The 21,693-nt window shown below is 37.2% G+C and overlaps 1 protein-coding gene across 3 annotated transcripts in view; it reads left to right on the top strand.

Moving 5' to 3' along the window:
* The window catches only part of LOC149540521 (uncharacterized), a 67,153-nt gene that overhangs the window by 2,395 nt on the left and 43,065 nt on the right, over positions 1-21,693 (top strand). The window lies entirely within an intron of this gene.

Raw genomic sequence — 21,693 nt, 5'->3', positions numbered from 1 at the left:
TTCATGACCACACCAGCACTTCATAGTATTATGTGCCAGGAGTCAAACATGTTTTGACCTGTCATGAGCTTCCTCTAGAATCTTCTCCACAATACTTGATCTCGATCATGACTTGACAAAACTCTAAATGTATTACCATTGGGAAATTCAAATATCCGCTCAGATACAACCACTATAAGATGTTAAGTTATTTCATAAGTCACCTTTCATATGTGCACCACTAACATAGTATTTTGTGCTAGAAGTCAAACACGTTTTGACCTTGGTGTTTTTACACTACCAAGCAACAAAATACTTGATACCAGGATAATGAAGATCAAAATAACGTAAGCATTAGCTACTTCCTATGCTCAGCCAGATGGTCTTCAGATTTGGGCCCAACTTCAACAAAATCATAAAGATTTTCTACTCTTTTGGCTCTGCAAAACCAAGGCAAGTGCACCTGAGGGATAAAAGGATTCAAAGCTTGATACTATCTTCACATTTCATTCATTTGATAACATTCTATTACAAAATTCATCCCCTACAGCAGATTGGTTATAATTCTTCTCAAATTTACAAGTAATTCTGGGTAACAACAGCTAACTAAAACACAAAGATTAAATGCAAATAAGTATTGACCAGCTATGATACTCTTCATACATTTAAAGTAAAATTGATGTTGATTTTAAGATTTTGCTTGATGCTTGTCCATGATTTCTTCATATGCAAATTGAACTTATTGATCAGTGCCTCAGCCATTGGAATTTAGAGTCTACCCAACCTTTTGACCTCATTGATTGCATTACAATCAGTATCATCAGCAAACCTCCCTAAAACTCATTCTTATGCATATCCTTATTACTGCTTTGAAATAACCCTGACAGGTTATTGCTTCTTAAACACCAAAAATAACTCTTTATTCTTCAGCTCTGATACCACTGTAATATCCCCGACAGGATGATTGACTCTTTCAGCACTAAATTTCTTAAACTTCAGAGGTTTGACATTTCGTCAAACAATTAGCAATCGAGCTCTGATACCACTGTAATGACCCTAGCTATAAAGGTCATTAAAAACCAATACTGAACTGTGGCAATTCGTCAAATAGTTGGCAAACAGGCTCTGATACCTCTGAGATAACCCCGACAAGATATTTGCCTCTTAAACACCAAAATACTAATATGACACTGGAGACTTACTTTTACTAAATAATTGAGTCTGTGCTATTCCGATTTTGAAGGCAAAACACATAGAATGGGCAAGCTAAGTATTTTCTTCATTTATTAATAACTATGAGATACTGATGTTACAATAACAAAAACATATAATAGATATGAAAAGCCAAGAGTTTGCTCGAATCTTCGAACCTTGTTTTGCTACCAATTATCATGGCATATTTGATCTTCAGAAGATGGGCAAGGTCGGAATAAATATCAAGTCCCTGAATATATGCTTGAGTTGTCCGGTTGGGCTGCTGTCACTGTTTTAACCCACACAGAACCATCTCATGTTTAGCGGATGAGCAAAACAGATGGTAATCACAGTTATTTCCAACTGTTTGATAAAACACCTTATCGACACTTGTGACAAATCGCGCTTGCGACCTCCATCAAGACTATTGCTGCCGTCTCCCTTATCCGTATGTACTATCGGTCTGAGATTGCCGCGTGTTGGGAGCTGATGGTCGGGATTGAGCCTCAGGTATTCGACTACCAATTTTCTCGAGTTTTGTGCAGATCTTCTGGTTACTAAATTTCCGTCTTTGCTCTCACCTTTGACCTTCTGCAAGGAACCAATACATACACTATGCGATGCAATATGACCACCCGATATAGTGCGCCTTTTCTCCAATGTGGATGCCGGACTAGCTGATTCCCAATCAGTTTGGCTCTGTTCAAGCAACACGACCTGCTAATCCTCCAATGTGTGCTTATTCCAATATATAACGGCACCCGATTAATTCTTTTTCGCCTTCTGCTTGACCTTGAGAAATGTCTGCCACCTCTGTTTGCACTAACACTGCGTCATATATTCTGACCGGGGTCTACTCTTTGTTTCCGCTACTCCTTGCGACGCATCTTCAATCAACTCCTCGCATTGCGTCTTTAATAATCAATGTGGATCGACCATGGTATATGTATACTTCCAGTGCGGCAGTCTCCGTCAAGTGATGACTGGAGTTTGTCTTCAATACAAATACCCACAAACTCTCCTATCCTGCGATGCCCTACTGCTCTTCAAAGGATAACAAAATTATTATGGAAAACAAGTTCTTACCTGCTTGGTAGAGTAGATTGCTGTTTATGATTTCCTTAAACCCTCCGACTGATCAATGAGTTACAAGTCTTCAATTCTGCAATGCTTGTGTAGGCGGCAATTAATTCCGCACTCGCTGATCCTTCCACAACTAGTGATGCAATAACCAACAAAATTGGTCTTAGACCCAAATTAATGCCCTGATGAAATGACTGAATGTCACCTCCAATCTGCAATAATTCGGATGATATTTCACACCCTCAAAATTGCGTACCGATTGAGAGTTATCGTTCTCAATGGCCAACTGTGACAATTATAGAAACCCTAGGTTTCCACAATGCACCCGTGACTGAATCACAATCTGAAAACAAAGAGAGAGATAATCAACTGCTTTCTTCGAATGGAGCCCCGGGGTGCCTATTTATTCTTTTCTCTCCACCTTCTCCAGAGACTTCTAGAACAATTTTGATCTTATCTCATAAGTGACTTTATTAAATATTTTCCAAGTCACTTTATTAAATACAAGGTTATCTTTTAATATTTATTTATTTAATTAAAATAATTAATTAGTCGTCCTTGGACAACCATTAATTAAATTAATTAAATCGAACTGTCACCTAAAAATTGGGGACATGACAGTCCGCCCTTCCTGAAATTGCTTGTCCCCAAGCAATGGCTGAACCATGAACCAATCAGTCTGCCTGGATCCCAAATGTAAACCTGTGTATCATCCCAATCCGCATCATACTCCCGTGGAGAAATCATCAATACCAGTATCTGAGAAACTGTACTCAACATCCAAACAACTGACACTTCTGATGAAATCATCTGAAAACCAATTGTAGATGTCAGTAGAAGAAACCATGCTGCGGAACTCAAGCCAACTGAAACATCAACTCTACCAAAACTCAAACCCCCGTCAGAATGACACTTGCACCCAACTGCTCTGTAGATGTGACAACAGCTATAGGTACCTGAATTACTGCCATCAAATTCAATCTCTGAAAAACTGCTCCGGGTGTGTCGATGCTGCAGGCTGAGTAACTTGCTACTACCAATTTTATTTTCAAAAGATGGTGCCAATCTATCCCCTAATGGATGGTAAGAAACTGGAGCCAATCTACATCTGCGTGAAATAAAATCTTCTATCTCTGTGTCAAAAGAGAAATGATGAGCGTACCCTACCGTATAATGCCGGTAAGAACCTCCAAATTCTGCTGCTAGCTCATCATCACTGAACTGGTAATCAACATATGGCTCCATTTTCTGACTCCGAGTGACTGTAGGTCGGATAGGTCCTTGTGCACTCTGCTCAACAAACCCCTTCTCGAGATCCTTGTGAGGTAGCATAGTAGAAAGGACCCCTATAATCTTCTCAACCAATCTGCAAATAACACTAGTATCATGGATGAAAACACCTTCTGTCACTTCATGCGAGTCCAAATGAACACATGCACTGTCCAGCAAATACTCCATAAACGATTCAGTGCAGTAAAAATTATATGAGGAAACATTTACATACTCCCCTTTACACCACATCGGGTCCTCCTGTAAGGATGGCGTACTCAACTGTACCACACTATCAACTATCTGAGTAGAATCAATCTGGAGACTTGACTCAACTGGTATCCCAAATTCATTAGAACCAGCTACTACCAAATCTTGAATATATGTGTCGGCCTTAACAATATGCTCCTTAGTAGTAACTGCGGAAGTGTACTTACCATCATCCACCTCAGTAGTCAAATGAACTGGGTCTGGGGCTGGTTTTGACCGCAAATGCTCCAACTCCACGGTCACCTCCTTCAACTGAAACTGCGACTTTTGTAGATCCTGCCGTGTGTCCTCTAAAGCCTCAGTAGTCGCTGTGAGATCTTGGGAAAGCTCACTCACCTCCTCTTCACGATCCAAGAGTGCCTCATATGCTGTACTCCCCCACTCAACCAAGTGATCACGGTCGGCTACCAATCGTAAATAATCTTGCTTCAAAATCCGAACAGCTTCACGCAAGGCATGAACCTCTGCCAAAGAAAAGTAACCACCGCTGGACTCATCTGTCATAGAAGAACCCCAACCAGTAACAGCCAACAACTGACGAGCAGTATCAAAATGCTCACAAGCGATAGCAATGTCTCGCTCACTAACTTTCAACTGGCTAACCACATGATGGCTCTGGCTAGACTGTCTTCTATAAACTCCTTCTGACACATTGTCTAAAGGAGTATCTTCAGAGATACTGGTCTCTGGATTATTACCATCCATATTTTGCGAATCAACTCCAAAACTCATATCAACATCCAAAGTGTCAAAATCTGTAGTTCTGCTGTCAAGCTCTTCTGTACCTAAAGAAACTGTCAAGGAAGCTGAATCTTCAAAATTGTTCACTTCATTCTCCCGGATGTCATCAAGGTCAAAACGATCCTGGGACTCATCTATACATGCTTCCAAATATGAAAAACCTTCAACACCTTTCAGCAAGGATGGTCGACTGGAAATATGAACCAAACCCAACAACGGTGCATAAAAACTAATACCAACATCGGATGTTCTGCTGGCACAAGGGAAGATAACACCGTATATTCTGCTAATCAAATCCATGATAGCACTCAAACAAACATTGCTACTATTAAATGTTCTCCAGTCAATTGAATCCCAAACGCTGCTGAAACATGCTTGAGTCCATATTCGTAAACAAGGAACAGCTGGTAACTCAAGCAAACTCCTTACCTGAGTAATGTGACCAATACCAACTAACTTCACATACCTGTCTGCCATTGTCCTTGTATCCTGGATGTGAATGCAAGATGAACTCGTAACATTATCAGCTATCATATATGATCCCTCTTCTGTCAAAAACTGAGTGCATGATGATCTCAGCTCCATGTCGTGCTCTTGCCCTTGTTTCTCCCAGTCCTGTAATGCCAAAGTTGCTCGAGTGTCCTCAAGCTCGCAAGAAAGCTTGACAACTTCCTCCTCCTTCCTCCTCAAGGCATCTGAATAGTCTTTGGTAAGGCTTAGAAGATGGTCACGATCTGATAGAAGATGTAAATAACTCAACTTCGTTGTTCCCATTCCTTCACCAATTGCATGTAAGTCAAAGCAAGAAGAATTTGCCTGAACTCCCTTATGTCTTTCTTGTAACTGAATCATCTGGATGTGCCCTTCTAACATCTCCCGCATCCTGTCATGATGAGATAAAGAAGCCACAATACTATCTTTGCTTACCTTCAGCTGGCTGGACAAATCTTGTGAAGTACTGCCATTCTCATCCTCATGTGATGAAGCATCTAACTGAGCCTGGTACTCTTTGTCAGCAAAATCATAAATGTTCGATGTCTGCTCATTTTCACCAAGTATCTCATCATCATGCACAATGACATCTTCATCATCATCTGAACTCACTTCACTGTAATCATTGCCTGTCGGAACCAAACTACCTTTAGTATCTGAGACATCACCCTTGGGAAACTCGTATTCAACTGTCTCAACTTGAGTGTCAAGTTGATAGTTACTATCCATCAGCGTAATATCCTTCACCGCTTCTTCCTGAGGCTGAACTGAAAACTTTGACTGGTTGCACACTTGTTTCTCGAACTCCTCATTAAGGTTCCTAGTAGCATCTCTCATTGTATCTGTCAACGCTTTGTGAGAAGGTTTGACAAAACGAAATCCAGTTGATTTATTCACCTTAGCTGGGACGGACAGCCTGTCAAGCATACGGTGGTGTTTAACCAACAGTTCAGACATGTTACGTTTGATTTTTCTGAGCTCATCCTGAATGCCTGAATAGTCCTCCTTTCCACAATTCCGACTCTGAATACTGTGTCTATTACTTGTCCGAGATTGTGTCCTTGGAGACTTTGTGCTGTACCTGTACATCTTGGTTGAAGTAGAGTGCTGATCACTCATGTAATTCGGTTCTCACCCCACAGGATGGCAAGAAAACCGCTCTGATACCATTGAAATAACCCTGACAGGTTATTGCTTCTTAAACACCAAAAATAACTCTTTATTCTTCAGCTCTGATACCACTGTAATATCCCCGACAGGATGATTGACTCTTTCAGCACTAAATTTCTTAAACTTCAGAGGTTTGACATTTCGTCAAACAATTAGCAATCGAGCTCTGATACCACTGTAATGACCCTAGCTATAAAGGTCATTAAAAACCAATACTGAACTGTGGCAATTCGTCAAATAGTTGGCAAACAGGCTCTGATACCTCTGAGATAACCCCGACAAGATATTTGCCTCTTAAACACCAAAATACTAATATGACACTGGAGACTTACTTTTACTAAATAATTGAGTCACTTTATTAAATACAAGGTTATCTTTTAATATTTATTTATTTAATTAAAATAATTAATTAGTCGTCCTTAGACAACCATTAATTAAATTAATTAAATCGAACTGTCACCTAAAAATTGGGGACATGACATGCTTGGAAATCCTATCATATCATTGAAGCATTCACTCAATTCATTGAATCAAAAGCAATAGTGAATTGACATACAACCTATCCTAGTTGCATTAAATTGAACAAGCTTTGCCCGTGCAATCTCAAAATAAGTAGTCAATAACAATGGAGACAAGATTCAGAGAAAATAGATATGGTGACAGTTCATCTTTGTATTAATTCTCTTTGAAAGTTATGTAACATTGGAATAATACTCAAAACAAGTCAAGACAAGACACCATAATCCTGGAAAATTAATGTATTCTTAGATTCGCAGAGAAAATACATCAAGGAAACTGGACTGAAATAAAACTAGCAAAACAAAAAATTATACAATAGTTCGGACCTCGTCTCTAGCCTTGGAATCTCACTTATATAATGTGAGATGCAACAAGCTTCAGGCCTAGAGAGTATTGATAGTTGTAGACAGAAAGATATTTACAAGGTTATTGTCACAAAAGACAAAATTGTGCAATAGAATGTTTTTCATCATAAATATTCTTTTGTGGGACCACTTCTGCTGCACTTCTTTGTTGCTGAGGAATTCATGATTGGCTTTGTTGTTGTTGTCCTTCCTCGGAACATGTGACCATTGGACTTGCATGTGATGGGCCCTATTCTGACACTTGAAAGCTGAGCTGAACCCAGGTTTCTCCATCCATATCATCTTGTATTAGACAAATTGATAGTCACATTTGATTGTCCTATTGCCAAGTCATTAGTTTGCACATCTGTATTTGTTTCTGTAGCTGGTTCTGTATCTTTGTCTTCTTCTGTTTTAATCGATGTGTTAGTTACTTGCAAATCATCTCGCTCTATTTCATCATCATCAGTTTCACCTAGTTCCAATTGTTTTGCATGTACAAAGTCTGCCATCCACTTGTCAAAAAGTGTCATCTGGCTAGTTAAAACTCAAAATATCATGCTGTTTCTTCATCACATAATCTCCCAATTTATTTATTTCAATAAAATCTTCTCTTAAAGAATCATAAAATATTTGCACTTTTACAACTTCTTTTGTTGTATTGCCCACCATGCATTTCCCTTCTCATTTATGACTCTATTCATCCTAAGACATAATAGGTCATCCAATTCCCGGGCCCACTCTTCTTCAATTTTTTAATTTATCCTTTTTATCCAAGGCATGGGGGAAGAGTCCAAAGTTTTTACTCTTATACTTTGCAAGATAGTTTATGATCCTCCTCTGTAATGCAATTCTTTTATCATCAAACTTTGAGAGATCATTAGTCAAGTCATAAGTCTTTTCTATATGCTCCCAAGATAGAGTGATAACTGCAAAACATAGAAGAGTAACATCTTTATCCTTGTTATTCCATTTATTAACAATTGGTTTCAAGGCCTCCTCATTTTCTTTCATCTCACTCCATATGTCTAATACCTTTGCCAATTGTTCATAGAAAGTAGGCCAACCAATTTTATCAACCAAATACATGATTGCTTTCCTCAACCTATCCTCATATTGGATATCTAGCTCTACATGCAATGCCCACAATTTTCTCTTTTCCTCTTCAAAATCCTCTGCTATATAATACTGAGATCTCTGTGGTGTCTCTGGAATTTCAATTAGAGGAGTGGATTTAAAGGGCTCCACTAGTGGACAAGGATAAGTAATTCTTGGCTTGCTAGACTGTCCTTGGTGCCCCATCAACTTATTCTCAAGTTCTATCCTCTTCTGCACTTCTTTATTACAAGCAGCCATAAGTTTTTCATATTTTTCTTGCAACTCTAATCTATCCCTTTTCTCTCTCAAGGCTGTGGCTAGGGTGAGGTTGGCTGTTCCAACATTTAGCTCTGTGGCTTCTTCATTTGGAGAATTCTCTACCCTTTTACAATTAAATTTCCCATCAAATTAGTATCATCAGGCTGAGAGGAGCTAGCTCTGGATCCTTTTCTCATAGGCTAGATAACTAATGCAACATGATCTTCACTGAATTTGGCACCTCTCAACTCCGTTTTAACCTTTTCATCTGCATTTAATTTCTTGGTAACAGAATTAAAAACCATTGCATCAACAATGTCCCAATTTGGCAGAAGCAAGACCTCGGATGATTTTATCTTTTTTCTTCCTTCTTCAGGGGTCAAGCTCTTAAACTCTTGCATCATCTTATCTTTTATTTGGTCTTGTATGGAAGCCTTTTCCATCTCAGGATGCTCTACCTTTTTCTTATTGCATCTTTCTTCAAATAATTCAATATTGGTTCTCCATGCAAATTGATAAAAGGCTCTTGATTTAATAAAGCTGTCATCAGAAATAAATTCATGACTAGCTTGTTCTACAACAGGGTCCAACTCCCTTCCTCTGTAATCAGCAACAATTAACTCAAGGCTTGGCATGGGAGGTTCTTGAGGATTCCCTTCCAGTTGTGAAGCAGTAATGAAGACTCCCCCTTGGATCCTAGTTGCTTCATTTGCTCCTTAGTGAGCTGTTCATCTCCTATATGCAATGGGGATTGGGTGGGTGAGTACTCCTCTGTTTGAGGCACTTGCTTCTCTTCTGTCTTTTGCCTCTTGGGCATTGGCTCATCAGGCCTCTCCTCCATAAGAGCACTAGTTGATCCAACTATCTATTTACTTTTGTCAATTGCGGACCTTTTATTTTGAATGATATTGTAGCCAAGTCTCCTTTGAATAATTAGCTGCCCTCATCCTACTGCAGGGGTAAAAGATAACCTTTTCATGACCTCTCTAGCTTTATCAGGATAAGAATTAATAAAGAATATTTTCTTTTCAACCTCCATGATCTCTAGAAAAGTGATCATCAATTTATTTATTTTAATTTGCCTCTGTCTTGGCATCCTTCAGAGGCTTGTAATCTTTATCAAAACGATTAATGAATTTTAGCACCCTGGAGTAAACTCTCCACTTCTCCTTCTTAATCTCTCTTACTCTTGGAGACAGAATTCATTTCTAATTATATCTTCAAGGAAATAGGGCTGATGTTTTTGGCACCGGTCTTGGCCCTCTATCTAAAAATATCAAAGAATCCTTCACTATCATTGAAACGGTCATGGGAGACAGCCATTTTATATTGATCTCAAAATTTATACAAAAACAGCCAACCACCCTTGGTGATAATGAACTGATGGGCAACAGTACAAGATGGGAAAATTGATCCTCTAGACTGACCAGTTAGTTGTGCTTCCTCTAGCCCACCTATCTACCATAACATTTCAGCTATTCCCACCTTCAGAGGTACTTGGTAAGGAAGTACATGGGGATTCCCTTGGGATCCATACACTCTAAAAATTGTAGACACAGGGTATGGTATGATATCTGCCCAATTATGGGACACCTTCAAACTAGCAGGGTTATCCGTAGGCCTGATGAAATCCAACAGTGCCTTGGGTATTTTGGGATTGTCCCTTAATAAAAGGCTTCTCAAACTAGATGTAAAGTATCTATCAAATCTCACAAAGCTGGCCTCTTCTGCATCCTAGGTCATATTTGCACTCCATAATTGGATTGGCAGAGCTTCTCCCTCATACTCTCTATTCAATTCCATTTCTTTTTCAAAGAAATTAACACCTTTATACAAGAACATATGCATCAATAAAGAGTAGTGGCTAAATGTCTTTTCAATTTTACCCTTTGCAATCCCAATTAAACCTATGTCAATTTTCTCTACTAGATAAGATGCAAAATCAAAAATAATATCCACTCCATAAGAAGAGATTTGTATCATTATGAACATGAACTTTATTGGCATAAACTCTTGTTCATCTTCACCAAAAACCCTACATAAAGTCATGCAAATGTCTATGGTCCTAATAGTGAAAAATTGCTTCTTGAAAGGCTGTTTAGTTGATGCCGTGACAAAGGTCAAATTTCCAGTTGTAGCCAAATGTCCTCTCAATGCACCTTGTTTGATTTGATCCTTTCGAGACAAATATTCTTTCTCTAATCCCTGAAAATCAATGACTTCATGATACTCTGTGGTTGGCTCCATTCTAAAAACCTCTTGAACCTCTTCTGCAGTGATTTTTATCAAACACTCCCCATCTATTCTCCTCTCCATCCTGGCTATTGAGTCATAATTTAGGGCCACAAATGTGAGAAGGTCCGAATCCATGAAAACCCTAGGGACTTCTAACTTACCCAAATCAAAATTTCAAATATTCCCATAGGGAGCAAACAATTTCCTCCTTGAGAACCATTTCTTAAACAATTGGAGCCCTGTTTTAGAGGTTATGGCATCCTTAGTCCAATTCCCCTTATCATACAATCAGTCTGCAATCCGGAGCCTAGGGTTTACAGGAACTATCTTTTTAATTTGGGCTGATTCATTCATAGATTCACTCAATTGTTCAAGGAAATCATCATGGACATTCCTACTAGCATATTCTACTTTCCTTAAGAAACCCTTCTTTGGAGGCATATTTGATAATAATTAAGCGAAAACATAATTCCTTGAATTCTATTTTGATTGAGGTACTTACTTGGCTTTCTGGTTTCTTTCTTTGAATTCTGCAGTGAATCATTGATATAGAAAGTTCTTCACAATTTAACCAAGCAGGGAAAATAGCTCTTCAACAAGTTCCAGCTCTCAAAAAATCAGAAATAAACTTGCATGAAGAAAATCTCGACTGTCTACACTATATTCCTGGTTTTATTTCGCATGAGGAGCTTTAACTCTCATTAAATGGATCGCAGAAAAATAGAGTGGCACCACCTTTCAAATTTGAAAACAGGTTGTCGATTTTTGAAAAATTTGACAATTTAGGAATAAAACCGTTAATGATTGGGCTTCACCCCTCCAAGTTGGCAGTCAATCCAATTGAATCCTTCCACAGAAGCCTCTCCTTTCACTATTGGCGACTCACATTGGACCCACTTACACTTCCGGACACGTGTCATGTTCTCACTATGTCACCAAGGGTAAAAGTCAAGCAACTCCCGTTGGCAACATAGCGACCATCGTTGATGATACTTGCGTTGGACGGTAGATCTCATATGATAATTTTGTTATAAATAGAGTGGGCCTGCGGTATTTTCTCTTGGTCATTATGTCACCAAGGATAAAGTTCATGCAACTTCCCATGGTGACAAGGCGACCACCGTCGATCTTGAGAAGATTTGATGGTGTAGATCAATAGTTCATTTCTTTCAATGTGAATCCCTCGTGGCATCTAACATCCTGGCAACCTGACATTTTGATGAGCTGTTAATGACATGGAAAGTTATGACACCGTCTTCAAGGGTTGGTCCCGCCACATATCCACGTGGCGAGCGGTCGCTATGTCGCCAAGGATAAAAACCTTGCAATTTCCCATGGCAACAAAGCGACCGTTGTCGATTGTGAGATGATTTGACGGTGCGGACTTCATGCTTAAAACCTTGTTCCTTTATTGATTGGGTCTCGCAGGCGAATATTGCTTGGTCGCTATGCCGCTAGGAATAAAAAGCACGTGATTTCTTATGGCAACATAGTGACAACCCTTGATCTTAAGGAAGATCAATGGTTATCGTTATTTAATTGATTTTTCAAATAGAAACATAAAATGAGGAAAATTAAATTTGAAAGTTTAGGTTAAGGTTATTTTTGGAGACGTGGGATAATGTTTAGATAATGGAACAAATTTTTTAGAAAGGTACCTGGGAAGTAATAAAAGGGGTATTTTAAAAGATTTTTTCCCACGCACTCCTTTGAAAGGGCATGCTGTGCAAGCATATACCAAAGGCTTTCTAGGGCAACACTAAATGAAACAAAAATTAGGTTATTCTAGGGTTAACAAAATTAAAAACACCAAACCCTAATTTTCTCAAAAAGAACTTGGAACGCTCACTCAGAGATATATATTAAGATAAACTTGAAGTGAAAATGAGACCAACATACCTGTCATGGGCTTCCTCTAGAATCTTTTCCACAGTACTTAGATCTCTATCATTGTGATATCTGGTATCACCTCTACATGTATATCCACGTCATACAATCACAAATGACTCATTACAAGTCATTGCAATCGTGACACCTTTCACTGATTTAGTTTAACCAATTGTTACTTAATAACTCATTGTTAACCTGTTTGTCACATCTTCACCGATCATCTATCCTTAACTTGAAATTGTCTCACCTGTCATCTTTCCATTCCTGAAAACACTTTACCTGTAACGATAATGAGTTGCTATCGTAACTAAATCACTTTACTGATTGGTGAATATCCTCCTGTTGTCAATCCACTCAATTCATCATGGATTTGATAAACCAATCAAATCGCCTATTGATTGTCACTGATTGCTCAGTAGTTGCACCTTTTATTTAACTGAAACTCTCATACTTCTTTTACACTCCTTGCATCCACTCAATTATACTTGGCAACATATTAAGAACACTAGGTTGATAGTTGACATCAATGCAAACACAATAATCGATCATCATGTACTCACATCATCACCTGTTCTATCAATGATCACCTGTTCTATCAATTCCATCAATTTTGCCAACAGTCTCCCCCTTTGGCATCAATGGCAACATAGAGCATGTATGTGATTTCTACTTATGTCTCCACCTTATTATGATTCTCTTTCTATTTTGATTCACCCTCTTTCATTGTACTTTCTTGGACAACACCATTCGTACAAGTTGGTTCATTTCCTTTCATTTCACTTGTATTGTATTTTCATATTCTCATTCTTTACTCAGTCTCTCCAATGTTCTATACTCACTCTCGTTTCAGACATGCTTCTCTTTTTCCCTCATGCTTCTCAAGCCCTCCCCCTTTGATAATAATGCTAAAGGGATAAGTGTACTCCCCTTAACTTTTGCGCTTCAACCTATTATTGTTCTGCTTGTTCTTGTTCTCCGATTCCGTTTTGCTACTTCTTCTACTTGTTGATCAATACTCCCCCTTTGACAACAATGCGAAATGTGTGAGTGTACACCACTTAACTTTTCCGCTCAAATCTATTATTGTTCGGCTTGTTCTTGTTCTTCGACTCCATTCCACTACTACTTATTGGTCAACTTTGTCCTATTTCATCAATGCACACCTTCATTTTTTAACTACTCCCCCTAAGGAGTAGCGTCCACACATCAATTCAAATATGTATAATGTTCAATTATCGCACTTGAATTGATGCAACCTGCATCTTTTTCTTAGTTCAACTTAGGTGAGGGAATTACTCTTAACCTGCCTCTCAGGTACTCAAACATATCCTTGGGTAGTGGCTTTTTAAGTTTTTTGTGAATGTTTGCTACCCGTTCTTTGGTTTGCACATATTCTAGCCTCACTTCCTTTGCTTGAACCTGCTCTCTAAGATAGTGATTCTTGATAGCTACATGCTTAGATTTAGAATGTATCATTGGATTCTTATAATGTTAATTGCCCTTGAGTTATCATAGTAGATAACCACCTATTCATCAACCTTTTCCTGTATTCCTTTCAGAATTTTCTTTATCCAGATTACTTGTGTACAATTTATTGCAACAACAACATATTTTGGTTCAGCTGTAGACTGAGATTCACAATTTTGTTTCTTACTTGTCCATGAAACAAGTCTTTCTCATAAGAAGAATGCACTACCACTTGTGCTCTTCCTGTCATCCACATTGCCTTCTCAATCGACATCAGTGAATGCATTTAATGTGAAATCCCCTTTACGTCGATACCACAATCTATATTCTTTAGTTCCTTTGAGATATTTGAAGATTCTCTTGACTGCAATCATATGTGATCCCTTTGGCTTAGAGGAAATTTTTGGTACAAATCCAACTACCTATGTGTAACAACCTGTTTTCCTCGGATCTTAATTAACAACTAACATACTCATAGAAAATCAATTATTACTTCATTTCATAGGAAGACAGTTATATCAGTCATGTTCATGTGAATGAGATTTACCGTTAAAATCAGTTAGACAAAATTTCTTAACTAAGAACTTAAAATACCGTTAATGAATTTACCATAGAAATTAAAATCCACATACCGTGAAATTTGAATGGAGAAATCATTGTAGGGATGTTTCTGCAATCACCCAGATTAGTCCACAAATACTACTATAACAATATCATATAACGACTTCCATTCAATACCACTTTATCAAAATTAAATGTTGATTTCCATTAAATACCACTATATAAAATTAGGGCAACACATACCACTGTATCAATTAGGGCATCACATACCACTGTATCAATTAGGGCATTGATTACCATTGGATCATTTAAGGCATCATATACCATTGTATCAATTAGGGCTTCAGATACTATTGAATCAATTAGGGCTCCCGATACCACTGAATCAATTAGGGTTTTAGATACCACTTTATCATTTCTTTCCTTCCAATTGCTTAACTGTGGCAATAACTCAAGATTAGAAGTTATGCTCATATTTGATATTCATATAAATGAAAAACAATCCATAAATCTATTTCCTTCCAATTGCTTAACTGTGGCAATAACTCAAGATTAGAAGCTATGCTCATATTCGATATTCATATAAATGAAAAGCAATTCATAAATCTATCTCTCACATTTAGGTGTAAAATAACTTAGTGATAAAATAATTGAATTAATCTTACCTTCTTGCATATACATCATAAAAGTAACAATACCTGTTTCCGACAACAATTGAATGTATAACTTATCTTTGTCTGTTGCACGTTCGACAACTTGGGGAGAGGTGAAACATTGTTAGGGGCTTTACCACCCAACCTTAGACCTTAACTTATTCCCCACACAGTCTTCAACGAGAAAGGCCCTCCCTACCCATAATTGGACTTGGATCATTTGTCATCTACTGAGCATCCTTGTATCCAACCACACCAGAAGACTCGACATCAAGACTTACATTTAACAGGATCATGCATGAGCTATTAAATGATATTATTCTAGATTTAATGTATCATATTTGACTTTTATTTTCTAAGTCATTGTAGATTCCATCTCACCTCTTTACCCTTTCCATGGCTATACAACCGGTGAATCCTAGGTGTTTGGATCTCAGAGTAGTCGGCTTTGTCTATTGATTTCCAACAAATTCATAAACAACATATATGTTCTAGCTTATCACAATTTATGATTTGAAAATGATATTCTTAAGGATTGCAGAATTTATTGTTTAAATAATTAACTTAATCATATCTGATTTCTCTTCTGCGTTCTTGTAGATTCATTCCACCTCTTCACCATTTCATGACTTCTTTGCTGGTGAATTCCTCAGTGTCTGTAAGATTATGAGCATTTGGTTATAATTTACACCTCTTAACCAATTTTGTGACATCTTGCCGGTGAGTTCCTCGGTGTTATAAGTATTCTGAATATGTTTGGAAATTATGATAGTATGCGCATTGATGTTGATTCACACAATAAATCAAGTTTTCTACAGCTACCATTTGAATTCATAAATGATATAAATCACAAGGATACTCGATGAAGATCTTCAATGATCTCTATGCAATGTAGGGAATCAACAAGTATTATAAATTGATCTTAGTCTACAATGCATAGCCGGCTATGGATGGATACTCAAATCAGAATAGAAAGGAGTTATGATCTTAAAGCATATGTGTTTTATTCTCAGTCCTATCATTATATACCGACTGTAATCAGACATTATACTCTGCGAAAATCAAACTACGAATTTCAAATACTTCTATGGTATTTCATTCAACCTTGGAATGAGTAGCCCACTACAGTCGGAGATGATAAAATAAGACATGTAACCTGTGATTAAGATGTGGCTCTTTTCTTGGCCGGAACTCTTGAGGGCTACTAGCTCACCCACTAAATTGATACTGGTTCCTAGACTTAAGTCGACGATAGTATCTAGGAAAATAAGGAAGTCGGGGATGAGAAAAACTAGAAAAGATGTTTGGCTGAGAACGTTTAAGCTTGGCTTAATATAAAACGTAAAAGAAAGGAGCGGAAGGAAGGAAGAAGGGAATGATCCGCCTAAATCGATTCATAGCTTCTTTAAAGGTTAGCCTAGACTCCTCGGCTTCCATTAGTTTCAAGATGACCATTCAAATACAAACATATATTCGATTTAACATGCCAAATGTTAATCGATTAAAAGAAAGAATATTAAAATGGAAAGAATAGAGTTCGAAGATTATAATTTGAATATTATTATAATTCAAATGTTATTATATTTGAATATTATTATAATTCAAATGTTATTATATATGAATATTATTATAATTTTATATTATATATGTACATGTAAATATCTGGTTTGTTGTATACCACATATTGTATCTTACTGATCATAGATTTGTATAGTGTCTCATCCGTTGCCTTTGTCTCATCTTCCTTGTATTACCTGCATCCTATAATCATAAGAGTACCAATTGCTTTTGAATCTTCCAAACCATTGTTTTTAATATTTCCTTGATATGCTTGTATATACCATACTTTTAGTTGGTAAATCTACAAACCTACGAAGATTTGATCCCACCGATCATAGACTTTTCAAATTCCTTCTTCATTTCTTCTGAGAATGCAATACTCATCACATCATTGCCTCCAAAGATAATATCATCAACAAAGATTTTTGCAATCAATGACTTGTCTTAATTGTCTACCTTTAGGTAGGGCACCTGGGCACCAGAGTCCATTTTTGGTTCTTTTGTATCTGTTCCAATTCTTCCTTCATGGCCTTTACCCACTCTTCTTCCTTTAAGGCATCTTTTACTATTTTTGGTTCAAATTGAGCTAACAAACGTGTACTTTCCCTTTTATTTTCTTCTAGTTAAGACAACCATTTTTATCACCTATTATCTAATCTGGGGAATGATCATGATTGATATATCTTAGTAACATTGGTTATGCTCTTAGAGCTTCCTCAACTGCTTGAACTGGTGTTCTACCATTGGTTGTGCTTTCTCATTTTGTTCAATAGGCTGCATGTAGACAAATCCTTTATAGTCTTCTAGTTCTTTGTTACCAGACTCATCACTCTATCCAGAGTACTCATCAATCTTCACATTAGCACTTTCTATCATCTTATTTGTTCTTTTGTTAAAGCACTTGTAGGCTTTTCTCTTAGTGGAATAACCTAGGAATATTTCTTCATCTCCTCTTGAATCCAACTTTCCTAAGTAGTCATCTCTTTTGATGCAACTTCTACTTCCAAATACTTTGAAATAACTCACACAGGATGATGTCTCATACCATAATTCATAGGGTGTTTTGTTCATACTTTTCTTTAGTTATACCTGGTTCAATGTATAGACTGCACTGCTTACTGCTTCTCTCCAAAAGGTTTGTGCTACACTTTTTTGCAACATCAAAGTTCTTGCATAGTTAGTGATTGATTTGTTTCTTTGTTCGACAATTCCATTTTGTTGTGGTGTCTTGGGGGTTGACATTTGTCTTCTAATTCCACGTTTCTCACCGTATGCAATGAACTCATGTGAAGTGAACTCACCTCCTCTATATGATCTCAAGCATTTTAGCTTCCTACCAGTTTCCCTTTTAACTCTGACTTTAAAGATCTTGAACATGGAGAATGCATCTAATTTGCACTTCAAAAGGATAATCCACGAAATTATGGAGTAATCATCAACAAATAGCATGAAATACCTGTCTCCATGATAACTTTGAATTCCTTTGGGACCACATAAATCTGTATGAACAATGTCCAGTATACCTTCAGAAGTGTAACTTTTATTGATAAAGCTAGACTTGGTTAACTTTCCAAGTTGATACTCTTTGCACATAGCATAATCGGTTTTTCTAGATTAGACAGTCCTCTTGCTATTTTCATCTTGCTTAGACCAAATTATCAAAGTTGACATGACATAACCTTTTATGCCACAACCAACAATGTTCAACCTTAGCAATCAGACAACTATTGATAGTAGAATTCAATTGGAATAAGTTACCTCTTGTCTGTTCACCAATACAAATCACATCTCTTGATTTTTCAACGATTTTGTACTTCCCTTTCTTGAACTCTAGTTTGTAACCTTTATTGTTTAGTTGAGCCACACTTAACAAGTTGTACTTTAGTCCTTCAACAAAATAAACATCTTCACATTGTGTTTTACCATTTAGAACAATTGTACCTTTACCTTCCACAACACATGGACTGTTCTTACCAAACTTTACTACACCTTCATCACATTGCGATGCGAACAACCACCATTGATTATCCACTCACCATTACTATTTATTCTGGGAGTCAAAGCCTTTTCATCATTTTTTGCAAGGTCTCCCTTGACTGCGACAAACACAATGTCTTCTTCATCTTTTCCATCAGACTCATCATCGGCAACACCTTCTGCAATATAGCATGTCTTCTTGTTTTCTTTGTACTTCTTCTCTTTATCCTTCTTCCCCTTTTCAGGTTAATTGACAAAGAGATCTCCAATCTTTTTGCAATTGAAGCACTTCAAAGGTAGGATACCTTTCCTTTTCCTCTAGTCAACCTTTTTGCAAGCAACACCTCTAGTTCTTCCTGTTCTCTTTCCATATCTAAAACGGAATCTAAATCATAAGAAAATGATGCATAACTAGTAATTTCTTTTTTCTTTCTTGTAGGAGCAAGAGTCATAACTGCATTTAAAGTAGCTTCTATCTTAGGCATACTAGTATCAAAGTTACTGAAGCTCAAAAGCTGTCAGCTTTCTTTTCAGTGAATCGAATGTAACTGCACTAGTGCCTAAAGATCTAACCTCTTGAATAGAAGGGACTCTAATAGTATACTTGGGTGTCAGAGTTCTTAGAATTCTGCTTACGGCATCATCTTCAAGAATAATTCCACCAGCACCTCTGATAGCAACAACTACCTTCTTGATCCTTTGACTCTAGTGTTCAATGTTTTTGTCTCCATCATCTTCATTTCATCATATTTGCCTTTCAGGCTGTCCACCTTTGCTTTCATAACATTTCCATTTCATAGACTGACTTTAGTGTCTCCCACATGTCATAAGCCGTATCTAGGTCTTTGACATCAACATATTCTGCATCTGAAAGTGTACTTTCGATGGCATCCATTGCAGCTGTATGTTCTTGTTGTATCCTCAACTAGTTTGCATTGAGAGTTCCTGCAGAAGTGACATTTCGTGTGACTAACATGATTCCTGTATTGGTTTCCCATACGCCTGAGGTATAACTTCATCCTTCCACACCATGGTGGACAGTTTGCTCTTGAGAATTTAGGTGCCTCTTCTTCACCATCTCTGATCTTTACCTGAAGCTGTTAAGGTTTCACTTAACTGAGGATCAAAAAACTAATACCAATTGTTGGTCTTAAGTTATTAGATTACTGAAGAGTTGGGGGGGGGGGTGTGAATCAGTAATCAACAAATCAAATAACTTTTTCACCTTTTAAACAAACTAACAGGTAATCAAACTTAAAGCATTAAATGAAACATGCAACACATGAAATCATCCACACATTTGACACAAATATTTTGGTTATGCAGAAACCCAACTTGGATCAAAACCGTGGTGGAGATTAGTACCCACAAATGATTTGCACTCTTCTGTGTTAGATTTTAGCCCAGAAATCAAGATAAACAACAATAAGAAATAGTCTCAAGAAACACACAAAATTACCCTCGGAAAACCCTTACAAAATGAAGGGAAAAACCCAGCCACACAACAAAAGATCATTCTATTGATAATAAAATATTCAAGTGTACAATGCCTCTCGCTTGATGTAATATATATAACATAAGGAGAGACTCTTTGCATTCCAACCGAAGGTCCCTTCAATTTCCAAAACACAACTCTTTATTTTCAAATACAACTCTTCATATTTCCATGCCTTAATGCATGTTGTATGACAAATGTCTTTATATTTAATATTACAATTTATCATAATGTCCTTTTCAGCTGAAGGTGACTATAATAGTATTAACACCCAGAGATAAAGATATCTATCACAGCTACAATCTCCAACACTCCCTCTTAGTTAGAGAGAGATCTTTAGCTAAACAGTCACACAAGGCTGCACCCAAAATATGAGCGATAAAATCGAATCGCATAGATTCTATAAAATTCATGGAATCAGTTAACATAAAAACATCACAAGAAACACAACCAACTTTCATCACAGATTCTCTCAATGTGATGTTGTCATGGAATCTCTCAAGAAAACAATTTACTCATTGTTAATAATCATGAAATCACTCAACATGATAGATGGAAATATTTATTCATAACTAATAATTATGAAGTTACTCAACATGAAAAACCTGTAAAAATCACATTCAACTTTTATCACAGACTCATTCAACGTGATACTGTCATTGAATCTCTCAACAAGACAAACCTGCAAAAATCATAATCACCTTTCATCAGGGGCTCACTCAATGTGATGCTGTCATGGAATCTCTCAGCATGACAAGTAAGGTTTACAACAAACATTTTATTAGGGACTCTCTCAACATGATACAATCATAGACTCTCTCAACATGACTTCCAACTCCCATAACGGAATTTTTCAATGTAATGACATCATAGACTCTCTCTATATGATGTTCACTATGAATTTCTCATAAGTGAGAGTTATCAGGTTGTCCTTACAACTTTATAATTTCTCATAAATAAGAACTCATAATCAGCAAGAAAAGAAATCACAGCTGAAAACTCTTTTCCAACAAGAGTCTCAAAACCACAAACATTAGTAGCATGTGTAATAAAGGCAGGGATACTATAAATACTCCTTCTTAATCAAGTATTATTTTGATAACAACAATAAGCAAGAGTATGCAACCCCCCTCTGAGGCTGAGCATCTCCCTCTGGATATGCTTTTTCTGAATTTTCTCTATCTTAAATTCAGTCCCATGACTTTAAGGAATTTCTCCATCCCTTTGCATGCACTCTCTTATCACACCATTGCTTCTCGATTTATCCTAGAAGCAAAAATAGTTCACAAATCAAGCTATACATCAATGCTAAAAGCAAATGATAACAAATCAATATTCAAGAATATGAAAAACCTACCTCATGGTTGTCTTTTCAGATTTTTATCTCCTTAAAAATCCTGGCAAGATAATATGCCATTGCCCAATATTTCAACCTTAC

This window comes from Cupressus sempervirens, chromosome 9 (assembly GCF_028749045.1).
Source record: "Cupressus sempervirens isolate cs-2001-9-10 chromosome 9, ASM2874904v1, whole genome shotgun sequence".
NCBI classification, from domain to species: domain Eukaryota; kingdom Viridiplantae; phylum Streptophyta; class Pinopsida; order Cupressales; family Cupressaceae; genus Cupressus; species Cupressus sempervirens.
Note: the sequence above shows the minus strand (reverse complement) of the source record. Positions and strands in the feature narration are given on the sequence as shown.